We start from the raw sequence: 20,554 nt of genomic DNA, 5'->3' as shown, positions 1-20,554 counted from the left end.
CTGTTTACCCTTGCTTTGTTACTGGAAAAAAATGATGAAAATGGAAAATCTGCCAAAAAAGTGAAATTCTGAAATTTCATCCACATTTTCCTTTAATTCTTGAGGAACACCTAAAGGATTAACAACGTTTGTAAAATCAGATTTGAATACCTTGGAGGTGTCGTTTCTAAAATAAGACAATTTATGGGTAGTTTATATTATGCAAGCCCCACAAAGTTACTTCAGACCTGAACCCCTTTAGCCATATTTCACCTTAAGGACCAGGCCATTTATTGCAAATCTGACCAGTGTCACTTTAGATGCTGATAACTTTAAAACGCTTTGACTTATCCAGGCCATTCTGAGATAGTTTTTTCGTCACATATTGTACTTCATGACACTAGTAAAATGAAGTAAAAAATAATAATTTTTATTTATAAAAAAATGCCAAATTTACAATTTTTTTTTTTTTAAAATGCTAATTTCCAAGTTTTAATTTCTCTACTTCTATAATACATAGTAATATGTATTATATGTAACAAAAATAGTTATTACTTTACATTCCCCATATGTCTACTTCATGTTTGGATCAATTTGGGAATGATATTTTATTTTTGGGGGATGTTACAAGGCTTAGAATTTTAGAAGCAAATCTTGAAATTTTTCAGAAATATTAAAAAACCCACCGTTTAGGGACCAGTTCCGGTCTGAAGTCACTTTTCGAGGCTTACATAATAGAAACCACCCCAAATTGACCCCATTCTAGAAACTACACCCCTCAAGGTATTCAAAACTGATTTTACAAACGTTGTTAACCCTTTAGGTGTTCCACAAGAGTTATTGGCAAATGGTGATAAAATTTCTGAATTTTGATTTTTTTATAAATTTTCTATTTTAATCCATTTTTTCCAGTAACAAAGCAAGGGTTAACAGCCAAACAAAACGCTATATTTATTGCCCCGATTCTGTAGTTTGCAGAAACACCCCATATATGGCTGTAAACTACTGTACGGGCACACAGTAGGGCGTAGAGGGAAAGGTGCGCCGTATGGTTTTTGGAAGGTAGATTTTGCTGGACTGTTTTTTTTTTTTTTACACCATGTCCCATTTGAAGCCCCCCTGATGCACCCCTAAAGTAGAAACTCCATAAAAGTGACCCATGTAAGAAACTACACCCCTCAGGGTATTCAAAACTGATTTTACAAACGTTGTTAACCCATTAGGTCTTGCACAAGAGTTATTGGCAAATGGAGATGAAATTTTAGAGTTTCAATTTTTTGGAAAAATTTCCAATTTAATCAATTTTTCCAGTAACAAAGCAAGTGTTAAAAGCCAAACAAAATGCTATATTTATTGCCCTGATTCTGTAGTTTGCAGAAACACCCCATATGTGGCTGTAAACTACTGTACGGGCACACAGTAGGGCGTAGAGGGAAAGGTGTGCTGTAAGGTTTTTGGAAGGCAGATTTTGCTGGACTGTTTTTTTAACACCATGTCCCATTTGAAGACCCCTGATGCACCCCTAGAGTAGAAACTCCATAAAAGTGACCCCATCTAAGAAACTACACCCCTCAAGGTATTCAAAACTGATTTTACAAACTTTGTTAACCCTTTAGGTGTTCCACAAGATTTCATGGAAAATAGAGATACAATTTCAAAATTTAACTTTTTTGGCAGATTTTCCATTTTAATAACTTTTTTCCAGTTAAGCAAGGGTTAACAGCCAAACAAAACTCAATATTTATGGCTCTGATTATGTAGTTTACAGAAACACCCCATATGTGGGCGTAAACCGCTGTACGGGCACACGGCAAGGTGCAGAAGGAAAAGAATGCCATATAGTTTTGGAAGGCAGATTTTGATGGACCGTTTTTTTTTTTTACACAATGTCCCATTTGAAGCCCCCCCCCGATTCACCCCTAGAGTAGAAACTCCAAAAAGTGACCCCATTTTAGAAACTATGGGATAGGGTGGCAGTATTGTTGGTACTAGTTTAGGGTACATATGATTTTTGGTTGCTCTCTATTACACTTTTTGTGAGGCAAGGTAAAAAGAAATAGCTGTTTTGGCACCGTTTTTATTTTCTGTTATTTTCAACATTCATCTGACAGGATAGATCATGTAATATTTTTATAGAGCAGGTTGCCACGGACGCGGCGATACCTAATATGTATTCCATTTTTTTTATTTATGTAAGTTTTACACAATGATTTCACAAAAAAAATCATGTTTTAGTGTCTCCATAGTCTGACAGCCATAGTTTTTTTTTGTTTTTGGGCAAATATCTTGGGTAGGGTATAATTTTTGCGGGATGAGATGACGTTTTGATTGGCACTATTTTGGGGTGCGTATGACTTTTTGATCGTGTGCTATTGCACTTTCTGTAATGTAAGGTGACCAAAAATAGCTTTTTTTACACTGTTTTTTATTTACGGTATTCACCTGAGGGGTTAGGTCATGTGATACTTTTATAGAGCAGGCTATTACAGACGCCGCGATACCTAATATATAGTTTTACACAATTATTTAATTTTTGAAACAAAAACAAAAAAATCAAGTTTTAGTGTCTCCATATTCTGAGAGCCATAGTTTTTTCAGTTTTTGGGCGATTAGGTAGGGTCTCATTTTTTGCAGGCTGAGGTGACGGTTTGATTGGTACTATTTTGGCGTACATACAACTTTTTTGATCACTTTTATTACCTTTTACGGTGGGCAAAATTTCAATTTCATCATAGTTTTTTATTTTTTATTTTTATGGCGTTCACCGTTCAGGTAAAGTAACATGACATTTTTTTTCATTTTTAATCAGTGATAGATGTGTTTTTTTATTTTTACTTTTTTTTACCCAGACCCACTTGGTTCTTGAAGACCCAGTGGGTCTGATGTCTGTATAATACAGTACAGTACACTATACAGTACTAGGACAACATGACTTACCGGTACGTCATGTGTCCTGAAGAGGTTAAAAATTGGGTTTTGGAAATGTTTTTAAAGTTTTAAGATTTGCTTCTAAATTTCAAAGCCTTCTACAGTAACTTCTTAAAAAAAAGAAAATGTAATTTACAAAATGATCCAAACATGAAGTAGACATATGGGAAATGTAAAGTAATAACTATTTTAGGAGGTATCACTATCCGTTTTAAAAGCTGAGAAATTGAAATTTGAATTTTTTGGTAAATTTGGTATTTTTCTTATAAATAAAAAAGAAATATTCTGACTCAAATTTACCACTGTCATAAAGTACAATATGTGACAAGAAAACAGTCTCAGAATGGCTTGGATAATTAAAAGCATTTTAAAGTTATCATCACATAAAGTGACATATGTCCGATTTGCAAAAAATGGCCTGGTCCACAAGGTGAAAAATGGCAGGGTCCTGAAGGGGTTAAGGGATTTTAAAACATGCAACATTAATTAATAATCATGTCACATATGCAACACTGCATACTATAGATCAATAAACATAAAGAACATGACTCCATTTTAATAATTAGCCAAAATGTGTTTTATAAGACGGGTAATAATCCATCTAATGCTTATATAGATATGTGCAAGCAATATTTTCAATTACGGCAATGTTCTTTTCTGCAGTATGTGCTTATTTTTAGATGTGCTATCAGAATGGCCATTATGCAGAAATGACGCACAAAAGCAAATGCATTTTCTTTTCTGTACTTAACACAATCTGGTTTCTGATCTGTTTGACTTTTTTAATTTATACATATTTGTGCAGAAAGAATGGTTTAGTACTATTGTGTCCCAATTTCTAGAAGAGTTCTATTGTACTCATCTGATTTAAGTAAACACAATTATATCAATTGCATTGCTTTTCTGTAACTAAACTTAGTACATCTATCTGAATTATCAACCTCTCTGTTTTATGCACACTAAGTACATATAATATTCCGCACACTCATTATATAAACTCAATTCATAACCCAAAAAGCAAAATAGTAACAGGGCAGAATCCAAAGACATGTCAAGTCTTGCGTATATGAAATGGTTATATAACTTTCTCATTTCCTAGTATACAGTCTAAATGGATGCATATGAAAAGACACATATAGCCCCATACTTAGGACTGTTGTATGTGCTTGTAGCTCCCTGCAGTGTCAATAACATGCTGTAAAAAGAACTACACCTTTTGACATACCAAGCTCTACATTTCCCTTATAGCTACCTCTGCCTTCTTCTCACTCGTGTTCTCTGGCATTGATATCTGTAACACTGCTAGTGTTTTCCCCCTGTCACTAAAAAGATTTTACTTGGGGCTACTCGCAAGTGTGTTGTCTAAGTGGATCCCCGGGTCTTCATGATTTTATTTATATACAGGGATCTGATTTCTTCCGCAGGGGAACCATCAGGCTGCTACCTCTACCTTTGCTACCTCTAGAGCAGGGATAGGCAAACTCGGCCCTCCAGCTGTTGTAAAACTACAAATCCCACCATTCCCAGTCTGCCTACAGCTATTAGTCTACAGCAGGGCATGATGGTATTTGCAGTTTAAAACAGCTGGAGGGACGAGTTTGCCCATCCCTGCTATAGAGTAATCTTTATTCAGTGACAGCTGACCCAAGCAGGTCAAGAGAGGTCAGTACTGAGCATGGCACTAAAGTGGAACAGGCAGAATCGTAGTTAGTGGACCAGCCATGGTCAGCATGGGAACAGTACGTTCATCTGGAAAACAGGCCAAGGGTCAGGGCAGGCAGCACATGATCAGGATGGTAACAAAGCCGAGATCAGGGGTGGAGGAACAGCTAAAATGTAGTAAATGGGCAGAGATATGGCATAGAAGGTCAGACAACACACCTTCTCAGGGACTAGCAAGCTAGGAGCCTAACTGCTCAGGCACCTTCACATAAGGAAAGGTGGCATATATCCCAGGGAAAGCAGTCATTGGTAGTAGACCACAGCATGCAGGAGACTAGGAAGCTCTAAGAGACCTAACAAGTGGAGCAGCAGAAGGCTAAGCACTGTGGTGGCATGCTCAACGGGAAAGAGAGAGAGAGAGAGAGAGACACTGGCTTGCTGGCATAACAATATGACAGGATAGATACGGCAGCATTTATTAAATGGCATATTTACTGTAAATTATACTTACTGCCATCATTCCAAAAATAAAAATGTAGGTATAATTTGGGAATTTTTGATAGTGGATAGAACAGGGATGAACACTTTTGTTGTGTATTAGTGGCAAAAGAAAAATATGTTTGTTGTTCAGCGGTGCAGTTATATTTTATATAGCCTTTTTTTATCATGTAATAGAGGCAAAATAAAAATATATTTGACATTCAGCGGTGCAGTTATATGTTCTAAAGCCCTTTTGTGGCGTTTATTAGTGGCAAAATAAAAATATATTTGCCATTCAGCAGTGCAGTTATATGTTCTAAAGACTTTTGTAGCATGTATTTGTGGCAAAAGATAAATATATTTTCCGTTCAGTGGTGCAGTTATATGTTCTAAAGCCTTTTGTCGTGCAATAGTGGCGAAATAAAATTATATTTGCGGTTCAGCGGTGCAGTTATATGTTCTAAAACCTTTTGTGGCATGTATTAGTGGCAAAAGAAAAATATATTTGCCGTTCAGCCTGGGGTGTAACTACCATAGCGGCAGGCCATGCAACTGCTATGTGGCCCAGGGCAAGAGGGGGCCCAGTGTTAGTTGGAATTATCTCCTCTTCCACCGAAGGTGAATACTTGGTCAGGACTCTACCCTCTAAAGGAACATGGTTTAGCAAATAAAGCAGTGGAAAAATGGCCCAAGGGTCAATGAAAGGGGTTTAGGCAGAAACTGTTCTATTCTGTGTCGGCGGCCTGGTTTGATACTTGCTATGGGGCCCTTACTTCTCTTTGTACACCAGTGCGTTCAGCAGTGCAGTTATATGCTCTTAAGACCTTTTTGCCGAGTATTAGTGGCAAAATAAGAATATATTTGCCGTTCAGCCGTGCAGTTATAAAGCCTTGTGTGGCATGTATTAATGGAAAAAAATAAGGGCCTATTTGCCGTTCAGCTGTGCAGTTATATGTTCTAAAGACCTTTTTGCCGTGTATTAGTGGCAAAATAAAAATATATTTGCCGTTCAGTTGTGCAGTTCTAAGTTCTAAAGCCTTCTGTGTGTGTATAAGTGGAAAAAAATAAGGGCCTATTTGCCGTTCAGCGGTGCAGTTATATGTTCTAAAGCATTTTGTGGCATATATAAGTGAAAAAATTAAAATAAATTTGGTGTTCAGCGGTGCAGATAAATGTTTTAAAGCCTTCTGTGGCGTGTATTAGTGCCCAATGATGGCCTTGCGGTTTGCATGGTGGTCGGTTCGCCAAACATGCGATCATAAGGCGATATTCACATGCGCCATTTTTTTTGCATAACGCCGAACTTTGACCCATGACACATCCATCAGGTGGGACAGGACAGCCAATTGAAACGTTTCAGCAAATGGACACACCCCCAACCCTTTTGGAGCAGGGGATGGTTAGGGACACCAAACGCTAGCTAATAGGGCCACAAAAGTACTTTTAAGGACTGGTATAGGTGTGCTATCGATAGATGTGATATAGACCGGTGTGATACTGTATACCTATAATATACTTTCTAACATAGAAATTATATTATAGTGTATTTGTATTGTGCAGCAGTTGTGTGCGGCTAATAGAGGGACAAACAATATTGGAGTAACTAATTGCAATGGGTATGATATATCTGTTGCCCCCCAAAAAACTGTTTGAGGACTGCAATATATCTTCTTCCACAAAATCCTGATTGAGGGGTGCTATATACCTGTTTCTGCCAAATACTGATTGAAGGCTACTATATACCAGTTTTCGCCAAATACAGATTGAGGGGTGCTATATACCTGTTTCCTCCAAATACTGATTGAGGGGTGCCATTGCTATATACCTTCTAACACCAAATACTGATTGAGGGCTGCGATACACCTGATTCCACAAAATACTGATTGAGGGGCGCCATATACTTGTTTCCGCCAAATAATGATTGAGGGGTGCTATATACCTGTTTCTGCCAAATACTGATTGAGGGGTGCTATATACCTTTTTCCACCAAATACTGATTGAGGGATGCCATTTCTATATACCTTTTTCCACCAAATACTGATTGAGGGCTGCAATATACCTTCTTCCACAAATACTGCTCTTCTCTATGGACTTAGGGCTCGTTCACGTGAACGTTTTTTTAATTCCGTATGCGGGCCGCTTTTTAGTTCCCTTATACGGAACCATTCATTTCCATGGTTCCAGAAAAAATACGAAATGTACTCTGTATGCATTCTGTTTCCATATTTCCATTTTTCCATTCCGTTCTAAGATATAACCTGTCCTATTATTACCTGCAAATTATGTTCCATGGCTCCATTCAAGTCAATGGGTCCGCAAAAAAAGGAATGTACTCCATATGTCTTCCGTATCCATTCCGTTTTTGCTGAACCATTCATTGAAAATGTTATGCCCAGCCCAATTTTTTCTATGTAATTACTGTATACTGTATATGCCATACGGAAAAACGGAACGGAAAAACGAAATGGACCCGGAAACACTACTGAAATAAAAAACTGAAAAACTGATCCATTAAAAACTGACCGCAAAACACTGAAAAAGCCATACGGTCGTGTGAGAAAACCCTTAGGCAGAGTCATTTAGAAAATGACAGGCAGAGGAAGAGGCAGACCGTTCCACAGGGATGGTAGGGGTCAGGTAGGTGAATCAGACCAGAGCCTAAGTGGGAAGTTAGAGAAGGCACGTGTGATAACTTCAAAGGGCGCACCAGAGTTGGTTGAGTGGCTTACTCAGCCTTCTGCTTCTGCACCCTCCTCATCCTCTGTATCTGCACCCTCCTCACTCTCTGCTGTGTGCACCCCCAAAGACACCACCACCACCATAGCCCCTCCACTCTAGTCAGAGGAATTATTTTCCCATCTGTAGTGTCCCACTAGGTAGGAGTGGGCACTACAAAAGGGTCAATTGGGTAGCGTGTACTTCTACTCACAAGGGACAGAGATGTTACATTTTACTGTGCACTTTAATGCATTTTCTATGTGTTTTTACATGCAATGGTTTCCCCTGTCATATGCTTTGCAGGCCTAGTTGGGTGTAATTAGACATTCCAGACACTAGAGGGAGATAGGGAGCCCCTAGTATAAATGTCCAGGCCCAGACAGGGAGGGGTCAGGTCATAGTCAGGAGTCTGTGGAGACAGAAGTGAGAAGGCACCAGCCCAGGATATGCTGAGGGCCTCCTCCTGACATGCAGCTGGACAGTCCTGGTCCCTAGCTGTACCAAGAGGCTAGAAGAAGTAAGCCTGCTTGGAGACCGTAGTGTATTACAGGGGACTAGAGGAGTTACCTCGTCAGCCTGAAGCTCCTGAGACTAAGGATAGCTCAGTTGAGACACCCCAGTAGTAGGACAGCACCTCCTGGGAGAAACCTGCAGCCACCTCGTCCGTCCAGCAGTGAGACAGCTAGGAAACAAAGGTACTGTAACCTTAAGCAAGTGCCAATACTGGAGGAAGGAATTTATACCGAGGATTTAAGCCAGCAATTAGGCATTCGGGCCTTGGGATCCAGCCAGCTAGAATAGCAAGATAGAAACCTGCTGTGTCATAAACCTGCTGTGCATTTGGAACTGTAAAGGACTGCATTAACATCTGCTGTAACTGCATGTACAAAGTTGGACTGTTTTCACCAAGTAAAGCAACTTTTGGTTCAACAACTGCGTACTCATTTAATCCTCCTGCAAACCGGTGTGCCACCGTTACAGGCACTGGCGTCACGATCCTTAAAGGGACTTGCCTCAAGCACTCTAAACACCTGCAACAACCAGGGCACCTCACCCAACATCAGGCCAGGTCTCTACACTCAGAGTGTGCCCCAGAGGAACTAGTGTCTGCCTCTCATTCACTGCTGCATGCCTGCCCAGGGTCCTCCAACAAGTTAATAACCCTCGATTGCCCATACCGTGACCTCACTGTCGCTATACCCTGCAGGTCTGGCGTGCTGCAGAGGAATTATTTTCCCATCCATTACAAGACCTTACACATGCACAGCCATTCTTGGCATCAGATCAGGAAGAGGAGGTAACAACGGCCGCTACCCAGCGGTCTGAGGGCAGTACCCAGATCAGTCCAAGGAGGGTGGTCCCCGCTGTTGCTGCTTACACCAAGATCTCTAATGTCAGAGGTGGTGAAGGTGACGATGATGACGTGTCGATGGACATCACGTGGGTGCCCACAAGAGAGGAAGAGGAGGGGAGTTCAGAGGGAGAGACAGAGCAGCAGATAGGTAGGAGAAGGAGAGAAGCAGGCAGAACTCGCAGTGCACAGGAGGCAAAAAGCAGACTACAAATGGATCTGGAGTGAGCCATCCACCATGCACGGTCACATCTTGCGCTCCCAGTACACTGGCACATGGCTCTGCAGTATGGGCTTTTTTTAACGTGTCAGCGGCTGATAATAGTGTTGCCATCTGCAGCCTGTGCTGTCAATGCATAAGTGATTCAGTAGGAGCAGGTTTATGCTATAAGGCTACTTTCACATTAGGCCTCTTTCACACTTGCGTTGTCCGGATCCGGCGTGTACTCCACTTGCTGGAATTACATGCCGGATCCGGAAAAACGCAAGTGTACTGAAAGCATTTGAAGACGGATCTGTCTTCAAAATGCTTTCAGTGTTACTATGGCAGCCAGGACGCTATTAAAGTCCTGGCTGCCATAGTAGGAGCGGGGAGCGGGGGAGCGGTATACTTACAGTCTGCGCGGCTCCCGGGGCGCTCCAGAATGACGTCAGAGCGCCCCATGTGCATGGATGACGTGCCATGCGATCACGTCATCCATGTGCGTGGGGCGCCCTGATGTCAATCTGGAGCGCCCCGGGAGCTGCACGGACGGTAAGTATGCTGCTCCCCCGCTCCCCGCTACACTTTACCATGGCTGCCAGGACTTTAGCGTCCCGGCAGCCATGGTAACCACTCTAAAAAAGCTAAACATCGGATCCGGCGATGCGCCGAAACAACGTTTAGCTTAAGGCCGGATCCGGATCAATGCCTTTCAATAGGCATTAATTCCGGATCCGGCCTTGCGTCAAGTCTTCAGGATTTTTGGCCGGAGCAAAAAGCGCAGCATGCTGCGGTATTTTCTCTGGCCAAAAAACGTTCCGTTCCAGAACTGAAGACATCCTGATGCATCCTGAACGGATTTCACTCCCTTCAGAATGCATTGGGATAATCCTGATCAGGATTCTTCCGGCATAGAGCCCCGACGACGGAACTCTATGTCGGAAGACAAGAACGCAAGTGTGAAAGAGCCCTTAGCGTTTTTCTTTTTCGGCATAGAGTTCCGTCACAGGGGCTCTATACCGGAAAAGAACTGATCAGGCATATCCCCATGCATTCTGAATGGAGAGTAATCCGTTCAGGATGCATCAGGATGTCTTCAGTTCAGTCATTTTGACTGATCAGGCAAAAGAGAAAACCATAGCATGCAGTGCAGTAATGCCGGCAAGGGACCAATCAAAGTGGGCGGTCAGGGACCGCGGGGATCAGAAACTGCAAAAAGCGCAGCAAACCGCAGGTCTGAATTGACCTGCGGTTTGCTGCGATCGCCGACACGGGGGGGTCACATGACCCCCCTGGCGTGACAGGATGCCGGCTGAATGATTTTAGCCAGTGTAGTGTACGGGAGAGTAATACCCCGTCACTACAGAAGGGTCACTTGGGTATTGTCGTTCCCCCTGTATTTATGGGGAGGTTGGTATAAAATATCTTGTTAATGTCATGCTATGTACTTCCTGTTACTGTGAAATGTGCATGTGCATGTGCAGGCCGGCTAGGGTGTCATTCCAGCTCTGAGTCACTAGAGGGAGCTAGGGAACCCTAGGTTATATAAGGCCCAGTCAGGAAGTAGTAGAAGTCAGACAGTGGGAGCAGAGGTCAGAAATGATCCTGTGTCTGAGTGAAGGCCAGGCTATGGGCCTGTGAGAGCAGAGCAGGCCTGAAGCCTGCCGACTAGGAGAGGGTAGTAAAGGCCCTGTAACCGGGTTCCGGATCCATGGAAAAGGTTCCCCTCCTGAGTCATCAGCCGTTTAGCTGAAACAGCATAAGCAAGCCACCAGCCAAGACACAGAATACCACAGAGGCCGATCAGATAAAGCAATAGGTACTCAAGATAACAGAGGAGGTACTAGATAAGGACAGCTTCAAGGGTACGCCAGATAAAGGGCATTAGACCTTGGAGAGAAAGTCACATGTTTCAGGACCAGTCAGGAATAGTGTGCAAGCCGCCTGTACTGCATCTCCTGTAATCAACACTCTGTATAAAACATTGCTAAGACCGGCCATTCTGTACTTCCAAGAACCAGCTGTATTCCAATAGTAACCAACTGTCTTTCATGGAACTGCGCTTCCAACTGCGTCCATGTATTATACTCACTGATATTCAGTAAAAGTTCCAGTTTTTGTTGGCTATCCTATGCTTGCTTCATTCTTCTACAATACCATACACGGCGTGTCACCGTTTAATTGACACTGGCGTCACGAACTCTTGAATACCTGCCTGTTCCAGTATTTGCCCCAATTGAAGACGACAGTGGATCCCAGGTTAGTGAGTCAATCTGCACTACAAAGCCCAGCATACACTACTGACCCCCTGGGACACTGCATCGCTCTTTTTGGCGTCACGAACAGGATTCGCATACTTCTGAAGTGCAGAGAAGTGTGAACTGTGTGCTTTAACTATTCCACCACCGTATTGCAAAGACTGTAACCTTTATTTCTCAACCTGTGGATTACAATTGTGCCTGGGAGGAATCAGAGACGCTGTACTGTGTTGCGCTACCCCCAGAGAGAAAATCGCATTTGTGGACTGTGTTTTATTGGACTTTTCATCATCCTGCTTGCTGTCAGTGAATTGCAGCATCAGAACATCTAAAATGGCCGCCGACGCCATGAGGCTTTTTACTGCGCCATCAGGATGTGCAGAGGCGCGAATATTTGGCGCCAACATCCCCCAAGACAGAGGAGGAGATTGCCCTGGAGCGCCACCCACCTTGAGGAGTGATGACGTGGCTGAGTTCCTTGGTGAGTTACGCCTGGGAGGCGGGCCTCAGATGGAGGTAGACCAGCCCAGTGTGTGGGAGGAGTCAGTGTCGACGCTGCACCCAGTGAGAGAAGAGATTTGGGAGCCCATCGTCTTGCAGGCGCCAGAGGAACGATATCCCCCTCCGGATGCGGTGAGGCGAGAGGAGGAGAAAGAGCGGCAGGACAGCTGCCGGCGGGCAGAAGAATGTGCTGAGGCCCGACGTCAAGCAGCAGCTGCCACCGTTACCCCAGAGGCCACTGTCACCGGACCTCCGGTAGCTCCGACCACCTGCACCAAAGCTGACCTAGAGGCCCAACGCAAGAGGGTGTATTGGGTGGCGGACCTTGGGTGCGCAGGAGGCGTGCGGTGGTTCCCGTTTCCTAGGACGGATGCCGAAATGGAGGCAATGAAGGACAAGCCTCCCCCTCTAAAGATTGTCAGAGGAGATGGTTTCCAGATGTGGCCGGCCTTGCCAGAACAGTTGCTGCAAGTTCCGTACATCGACTCGTCATCAGAGGAAGAATATGACACTCGCCTGTGAGTACGCTGTTCCTCATGTCCGTCTCCCTAATGGCCGTTTTGTCCCTCCGGTTGGCAGAGCTGGTCAAGCTTGCTGCCAGTTACACACGGCCGGTGGCATTCTGACTGAATAATGGTGCCACTGTATACCACTGCTTCCAGCTGCCTTTGTTATGTTTGGGACATCCGGTTTGCTGCTATAACCCCAGTTGTGCCTTAGTTTGCACTGTTTTTCCCTTTTTACCCCCATTTCAGGTTGAAAAGACATTTTTATGTCAGCACTATTTTAAAGGGGTAAGCAGGACTTGCCAGGATAACATGGCCCTGGTATTGTCAGAGTCCTGTATTGTCATTTTATATATGTGCTGCTGACAGTATTTAATAACCGGTTTCTTTTATTATTCACGTCTATGTGCCCAGAGATGGACTTCCTATGTGCAAGCCTCTGAGATGTTGATATTATTATGGACTTATTTATTGTCATGGACTATCCTGGTTCTTTAAACATCCGCTGTGCCAGGTCAGCGCCCCCGTTCCACTCACTATCCTGTGAAGAAGAGAACGACGCCCCTTGTCACCAGACTTCACCTTTGCCAATTGGGTCTGATATGAGTGTAATTGACATATATGTATGTATGCATGTGTCTTTCTCTATTTCAGGTAATGATTCCAGTTGGGCGGGCCCTGATGGAGTACGAGGTCGTACTCAGCTTAAAGCAGCGGGGTATGTAGTGTACGGGAGAGTAATACCCCGTCACTACAGAAGGGTTACTTGGGTATTGTCGTTCCCCCTGTATTTATGGGGAGGTTGGTATAAAATATCTTGTTAATGTCATGCTATGTACTTCCTGTTACTGTGAAATGTGCATGTGCAGGCCGGCTAGGGTGTCATTCCAGCTCTGAGTCACTAGAGGGAGCTAGGGAACCCTAGGTTATATAAGGCCCAGTCAGGAAGTAGTAGAAGTCAGACAGTGGGAGCAGAGGTCAGAAATGATCCTGTGTCTGAGTGAAGGCCAGGCTATGGGCCTGTGAGAGCAGAGCAGGCCTGAAGCCTGCCGACTAGGAGAGGGTAGTAAAGGCCCTGTAACCGGGTTCCGGATCCAAGGAAAAGGTTCCCCTCCTGAGTCATCATCCGTTTAGCTGAAACAGCATAAGCAAGCCACCAGCCAAGACACAGAATACCACAGAGGCCGATCAGATAAAGCAAGAGGTACTCAAGATAACAGAGGAGGTACTAGATAAGGACAGCTTCAAGGGTACGCCAGATAAAGGGCATTAGACCTTGGAGAGAAAGTCACATGTTTCAGGACCAGTCAGGAATAGTGTGCAAGCCGCCTGTACTGCATCTCCTGTAATCAACACTCTGTATAAAACATTGCTAAGACCGGCCATTCTGTACTTCCAAGAACCAGCTGTATTCCAATAGTAACCAACTGTCTTTCATGGAACTGCGCTTCCAACTGCGTCCATGTATTATACTCACTGATATTCAGTAAAAGTTCCAGTTTTTGTTGGCTATCCTATGCTTGCTTCATTCTTCTACAATACCATACATGGCGTGTCACCGTTTAATTGACACTGGCGTCACGAACTCTTGAATACCTGCCTGTTCCAGTATTTGCCCCAATTGAAGACGACAGTGGATCCCAGGTTAGTGAGTCAATCTGCACTACAAAGCCCAGCATACACTACTGACCCCCTGGGACACTGCACCAGCATCCTGTTCAGATTAACCCCTGGGGCGCCGGAATCACTATTTAAACTTAGGATGTACCGGTACGCCCTGAGTCCTTAAGGACTTGGGAAATAGGGCGTACCGGTACGCCCTAAGTCCTTAAGGGGTTAAAAAGTTTTTTTTTTTTAAGAATTGCTTCTAAACTTCTAAGCCTTCTAACGTCCTAAAAAAATAAAATGACATTTCCAAAATTATGCCAACATAAAGTTGACATTTGGGGAATGTTAAGTAATAAATATTTTATTAGGTATCACTTTCTATTTTAGAAGCAGAGAAATGTAAATTTTGAAAATTTAGAATTTTTCAAAATTTTGGGTACATTTTGGATTTTTTCATAAATAAAGGTGAAATATATTGACTCAAATATATGACTATCATGAAGTACAATGTGTCACGAGAAAAAAATCTCAGAATGGCTTGGATAATTAAAAGTGTTCCAAAGTTATTTCCACATAAAGTGACACATGTCAGATTTGTAAATTTTGACCTGGACACTAGGGCATCAATGACCCTTAGTCATGAAAGGGTTAACCACTACACCAGGCATGTCCAAACTGCGGCCCTCCAGCTGTTGCAAAACTACAACTCCCAGCATGCCTGGATAGCTTACAGCTATTAGGGCATGCTGGGAGTTGTAGTTTTGCAACAGCTGGAGGGCTGCAGTTTGGATATGCCTGCACTACACTATACAGCTGCATGGCCATTTACTTAAAAAATATATATATATGAGACTTCTGCTGTATAGGAATACTACTAGTAACAGCAGAAGTCTCCTATATATTTGTTTATTATTATTTTTTTTTTAACCCCTTAAGGACGTAGGACGTACCGGTAAGCCATGTTTGCCGAGTCCTTAAGGACTCAGGACAAATTTTTATCGTGAATATCAGCACTTCGAGAATTCGAGAAGATGTAGAATATAGTGCTATGTATTCGTAATCGCGAATATGCTAGATTTTGTTTTCATCGGTAACCTCCCTTTTTGCTTGTGGGCCAATAAGAAGCCTGTAGTATCTTTGTCAGAGCTTAGCAACATCCATAGCAACCAATAGGAAAGTTGCCTACCCCTTTACTATATGAGAAACTCCCCAGCAGCCATTTTCTGCTGTTTTTTTCCAGTTCTAAGAGAGAGAGAGCAGTGACATTGCTGTGCTCTGTGCTTTCATCTGGATCCTATTCCTTATCCAATTACATTAGATAGTTAGTTAGCTCATATATATAATACAGATAGTTAGCGTCAGTGTAAGCCAGATAGTGATATAGTGTAGCTGATAGGTTCCAGTGCAGGGTGTTAGGTAGTGTGATAGAAATAACTGTTTCTCTGCTGTCCATACATACATGCTACAGACATAGTGCTGTGATTTCACAACAATACTTAGCGCACCAATCAGTAATATCTACTTAGACCTGATAATATGTGAAGTTGCATGTATTGCGCAAAAAAAAATGTGCATCATTACTGCTGATTTGCGCAATCGCAAAAATAATGACTGGAGATCATGAATTCTAGAATTCGCAAATTTATTGCAAATATTATGCAAAAAATTTGAACGAATATTGCCTATTCCGATCATCACTACCTGGGAGAACCGTGGCTCAGCCGAACCACCTCAGCCAAAGGGAGCTGTCTGTCCTTTCCATCATCTACTGGTCCTGTTGCTCCTGCTCCTCCTCCTACTCCTCGTCAGTCATTCCGTCAGCAATCGATCGCCAAAGCGATTACCAAGAGACAACAGTATGCGTGCACTCATCCAACAGAAGCTAAATGTGCTACTGGTCAAATTGCTGGTACTGCAGTCCCTCCCTTTCCAAGTGGTGGACTCTGCACCTTCCAGAGAACTAATGGCTTGTGCCAAGCCGAAATAGAGAGTCCCAAGCCGTTGTTTATTTGCCAAAAAGGCAGTACCAGCCCTGCACAAGTATGTAGAACAGAAGGTGGGTCAGTCCTTGAGCCTGTCGGTGTCTGCCAAAGTGCACGGCAGCTCCAATGTGTGGAGCTGTAACTAAAGTCTGGGACAATACATGTTCTTTACGGCCCACTGGGTGAATGTGGTACCTGCACAGCCACACCAGCAACTTGGCCAGGTGATGCCGTTTCTGCCTCCATGTTCTGACACGGTTGGTCCTAAAACAATGACCGCCTCTGCCTCCTCATCCTCCACCGTGTCCTCAGCCTCCACTGCAGGGACAATTCACAGTGCCCCTCCAGCATACCACATGTGCAGGGCACGGCGGTGTCACGCTATTCTGCACCTCATTTGCCTAGGCCACACAGGGGAGGAACTGCTCCGTGTCCTTCATCAATAAATCGAATCCTTGCTTTCTCCGCGACAACTGAAAATTGGAACCATGGTGACCGACAAAGAGAAAAATATGGTGTCAGTGCTGTGTCAAAGAGGACTGAGCCATGCACCCTGCATGGCATACGTGTTCAATCTGCAAGACATCCTAAAAATGGCCAGGAAACTTTGCATGCACTTCAGCCACTCGTACACCACAAAGTACACCCTTCTTGAGCTGCACTGGCAGAATGGCATCCCCCAACATAGGCTGATATGCGACGGTTTCCACCCGTTGAAATTCCACCCTCCATATGTTGGACCAACTATACGAACAGAGAAAAGCCATAAACGATTTCTTGATGATCTAAGCAGACAGGAGTACTCCTCTGTGTAACATCGCTATCAGCCAGTGGCAGCTCATGCGTGACACCTGCCGTTTGCTCAGGCCCTTTGAGGAGGCCACATTATTTGTCAGTTGCCAAGACTATGGGATGAACGATGTAATTCCACTGCTTCATGTCCTGGAACAGATGCTGGTAAATCTGGCTTGTCAGGGGACTGGAGACGTGGCATCTAGATCTAACGGCCACATGAGCCCTGTGGGTGCTGAACTGGAGGAGGAGGACATTGGAGCACAAGCAATGTGTAGCGAAATGAGTGGTTATTCTACACAGGTGACAGGAGAGGAGTAGCAGGCAGAGGAGCTACAGGGTGATAAGGAAGATAAGGCAGAGGACACAGACACACCGTGGCATTATGCAGTGGAGATGGAGGCAGGGAGTCCCTCCGTGTCCCTTGTGCAAATGGCCCGATGCATGCCCTCTTGCTTGCGAAGTGACAGTGACCATTCGGCAGAGGGATGACTTATGGCTCCCCACCTTGTTGGACCCTCGGTACCGGTCCAAAACATGGCCTTTTTTACACCCGCTGAGAGGGAGGACAAACTGAACTACTATAGAGACTTCCTATGTAGTCAGTTGGCCTCTGCCTATGTGCACCATCGCCCATCCGCATGCAGATCTGACCAGAGGGCCCTCTGCGCTCACGTTCCACTGCCATGGCTGCTGGAGGAGGGGTGGGGGGGCAGGAGTAGTACCAGTTCCATCATCAGTAACTTAAGTCAAGAGTCGCTGATGAGTAACTTTCTTCACCCGCCTAGTGAAGAAACTACTCACCAGCAGCAGCATCTAGACCTGGAGCAGAACCTGAACCAGCAGATGATGGCATACTTGGAGTGCATCACGTCATTGAAAATCCACTGGACTACTGGGCAGCCAAACTGGATTTGTGGCCGCAACTGTCCGAATTTGCCTTGGAAAAGCTGTCCTGCCTGGCCAGTAGTGTGACATCAGAGCGGGTGTTTAGTGCAGCGGGGGCCATAGTTACCCCAAGAAGAACTCGCCTGTTCACCCAAAATGTGAAGACACTGACCTTTGTCAAGATGAATCAGGCGTGGATCAGCCAGGATTTCCACCAACCAATTCCTGATACATCAGACTAGATTATCCATGGTGCCACACCAACACTTTGACAAAAGAGACCGGTTCCTTCTGGCTACCTGCCTCAGCTACTATTATGATGCTGCCACCTGCCTGTTGCCACACATCTGATGCAAAGTCCTCCTTCTTTCACCCACCATCTTCAGCGGGTACTGGTATTGCCACCCATCTCCACACTATGCCACCTTGCCACTCTGTGGTCTCCTCATGCTGCTGCCACCTCCACACTGTCACCTTGCCATTCTGTGGTCTCCTCATGCGTCTGCTACCTCCACACTGTCACCTTGCCAGTCTGTGGTCTCCTGATGCTCCTGCCACCTCCACACTATGTCACCTTGCCACTCTGTGGTCTCCTGATGCTGCTGCCACCTCCACACTGTCACCTTGCCAGTCTCTGGTCTCCTGATGCTCCTGCCACCTCCACAGTATGTCACCTTGCCACTCTGTGGTCTCCTGATGCTGCTGCCACCTCCACACTATGTCACCTTGCCACTCTGTGGTCTCCTCATGCTACCGCCACCTCCACACTATATCACCTTCCTACAACGATATATTCGGCCGACTTTACAACACAATGGAACCAGTTACTCTCAAATTGTTTGCAACAACTTATGTCACTCATAGTAAACTGTGAGAGTGAAAGAGTGCTACAATTGCAAGATGAAATCGAGCTTTGCAAGTCGTCTCTCAAACCCTTTGAATCCAGTGCTGATTTTGAAAGCCTGCAAACAGAAATGTTGAATACTATACATCTACTGGAAGAATATATTACAGATATTAAACACAAAAAATTTCAAAGAGATCTTTATGATTACAAACATGATCAAGTATATGAATGGGGCAGGAGGAAAAATATCTACTCGACCCCCAGATCTATTCTTAAAAAGAAAAAGAAAATGAATAAAGGCAATCGAAACTACAAACCAAAGCCACAAAATAAATCACCAAGAGTGAGCTTTTCCTCTGAGTTAGATACTGTCGAGACTTCTGACAGCTCACAGGATTCATCACAGAGTCTTCAACAATCTATAGAATATGGAGCTAAACCCAAATTATCGTATTACTAAAAATCTAAAAACATAAATATGGAGAATAATAAAAAAGAGGACAATGGCAGGAAGGAAGCATAAAAATGCCACAAACCAGGTCCACACGCCATCAGCAAAGATAGTCGATTGTGCACAATTAGATGTGATAAATCTGTCTGCTACAGTCCTCACTACTGAACAAATTAACCTTAAATTAGGTTTAAATGTTGTACCGTCTGTCAATTTTGATTTGTTTTCAACTTTGTTAGACATAAATAAGTTTATAAGACAACTGACAGTTGCTAGACATTTCAGTGATATTGACACGAATGAACCCATATATGATATCGCTCAGACATGTCGAGAGAAAAGGATCGAAAATGAATATCTTCATTTATCATTCCAAGAACAAGTGTCTCTAACATGTCTCAGCGATCTTTATAGGGAATCATTCGACCACGATACAAATATTAATGCTCAGAAGTTTAAAACCTACAACCCAGGTTTTTATCCAATTATGTCTAGCACAACCAGCATGGACATCTTCCAGCATAATATAGAGAGGGAGTTGAAACAAATACATATTTGCATTCAGGACGAGGGGGGACACACCAACCTGTCGACCAACTACAAAGAGGTGATCAATCAATTATCCGATAATGATCGCATTGTTATTAAGATGACCGATAAGGGGGGGGTTCTGTTGTCGTCCTGGACAGTGACATGTATTGCGATCAAATGAATAAACGTCTTTCTGATTCCACAGTGTATCAAAGGCTGGACATGGATCCCATGTCCAAATACAAGGTGGAATTTTTGTGAATGGGCTTGGAACATGGCCATATTAATCAGAAACAATTCACTTATTTAAATGTGGAGAACATAGTTACGCCCATAATGCATGCCCTTCCTAAAGTTCACAAGGGTCAGTTTTCTCCCCCTTTACGTCCCATAGTCAGTGGGATTGGATCCTTAACAGAGAGGCTGGATGATTGGCTAGATTGTAGCCTACAGCCCTTTGTTAAAAGAATCCCAGGCTATGTTAAGGACACCTCATCGATTTTAAAATCTTTCTATGATTTGACCTGGGCTGAAAACTATAGATGGTTGTCTATCGATGTGGTGTTGTTATACCCATCGATACCACATCATGTGGCGATGTTAGCACTTGAATTTCACCTGCATAAATATAGTGTTTTTTCCGATGATTTTATCAATTATACTTTGGCCGTTACCCAATTCCTCATGTCTCATAATTATTTCTGGTTTAATTCTACATATTATGTAGAAATCTCAGGTGTATCAATGGGTGCAAAATACTCACCTTCTTTGGCCAACTTGACTATGTCCTACTGGGAGAAAGCATATGTTTATAATATCAAAAATCCATTTGCAGAACATGTGGTCTGGTATGGCAGGTACATCGACGAT

The sequence above is a fragment of the Bufo gargarizans genome, chromosome 1 (genome assembly GCF_014858855.1).
Source record: "Bufo gargarizans isolate SCDJY-AF-19 chromosome 1, ASM1485885v1, whole genome shotgun sequence".
In the NCBI taxonomy this organism is placed as follows: Eukaryota; Metazoa; Chordata; class Amphibia; order Anura; family Bufonidae; genus Bufo; species Bufo gargarizans.
Note: the sequence above shows the minus strand (reverse complement) of the source record.